This window comes from Poecilia formosa, unplaced genomic scaffold (assembly GCF_000485575.1).
Source record: "Poecilia formosa unplaced genomic scaffold, Poecilia_formosa-5.1.2 Scaffold266, whole genome shotgun sequence".
NCBI lineage: Eukaryota > Metazoa > Chordata > Actinopteri > Cyprinodontiformes > Poeciliidae > Poecilia > Poecilia formosa.
Genome location: NW_006800205.1, coordinates 1 through 1293, shown reverse-complemented (window position 1 = coordinate 1293; position 1293 = coordinate 1). Strand labels below are relative to the sequence as shown.

At 38.4% G+C, this 1293-nt stretch overlaps 1 long non-coding RNA gene across 4 annotated transcripts in view; it reads left to right on the top strand.

The window, feature by feature from the left end:
- LOC107838502 (uncharacterized) overlaps positions 1-163 on the top strand; it is a 5054-nt gene extending 4891 nt beyond the window's left edge. For all 4 annotated transcript variants that reach the window (XR_001664578.1, XR_001664577.1, XR_001664576.1 and 1 more), the window contains exon 2: positions 3-163. This is a non-coding gene — a long non-coding RNA (uncharacterized LOC107838502). The remainder of the gene's footprint in view (positions 1-2) is intronic.
- Positions 164-1293: the final 1130 nt, after the last annotated feature.

The following is a 1293-nucleotide window of genomic DNA, read 5'->3' as shown; positions in this document are numbered from 1 at the left end:
AGCTAGCTCATCAGAAAAAGTATTAATCAGCTAACCAATCATTGCCAGCAATTAGGTAGACAAACAGAACCAGCATTAATCAGCTAGCCAATCAGAAAACATAATAGATCAGTTAGCCAAACAGAACTAGCATTAATTAGCTAGCCAATCAAAAAAAAAAACATTAATCAGCTAGCCAATCAGAGCGAAAATTAATCAGCTAGCTCATCAGAAAAAGTATTAATCAGCTAACCAATCATTGCCAGCAATTAGCTAGACAAACAGAACCAGCACTAATGAGCTAGCCAATCAGAAAAAATAATTAATCAGCTAGCCAATCAGAGCGAAAATTAATCAGCTAGCTCATCAGAAAAAGCATTAATCAGCTAGCCAATCAGTGCCAGCAATAAGCTATCCAACCAGAACCAGCACTAATGAGCTAGCCAATCAGAAAAAATAATTAATCAGCTAGCCAATCAGAGCTAAAGTTAATCAGCTAGCTGATCAGAAAAAGCATTAATCAGGTAGCCAATCAGTGCCAGCAATAAGCTAGCCAAACAGAACCAGCATTAATTAGCTGGTCAATCAGAAAAAAACATTAATCAGCTAGCCAATCAGAGCGAGCATGAATCAGCTAGCTAATCAGAGCCAGCATGAATCAGCTAATTAATCAGAGCGAGCATGAATCAGCTAGCTCATCAGAAAAAGCATTAATCAACTAGCCAATCAGTGCCAGCAATAAGCTTACCAAACAGAACCAGCATGAATCAGCTATCCAATCAGAGCCATTTATTTAACAATTTATATTTTTTCTATTTATTCATATAATTTATTGTCAGTTCATTTTTTAATTTGGCCAGATCACATAGTAGCATTTTTATCTAAAGCTAAATATTAACAGTCAATCCAGGTGATCAGCAGAGATCAGTGATTAGCCTCATGGTGATCGGTATCAGAATCGGCAGCAGAAATCCTGATCTGTATCCCTATTAACGTGTTAATTAGTCGTTTCTGAAACAAGGGATCAGATCAGAGTCATGCACTTTGACCCCAGTGTTTGATATTTCTGCTCCAGATGTTTAGGGGTCAGTCAGGTTTCCAGTATGTCTCCCCATAATGATAAACTCGCTGCTACATAGTTAGTATCAGTGGAGGATTGTAGAACTAGGAGGTGCAGAACTGTAGAACTAGGAGGTGCAGAACTAGGAGGTGTAGAACTAGGAGGTGTAGAACTGTAGAACTAGGAGGTGTAGAACTAGGAGGTGTAGAACTGTAGCACTAGGTGTAGAATTAGGAGGTGTAGAACTATAGAAC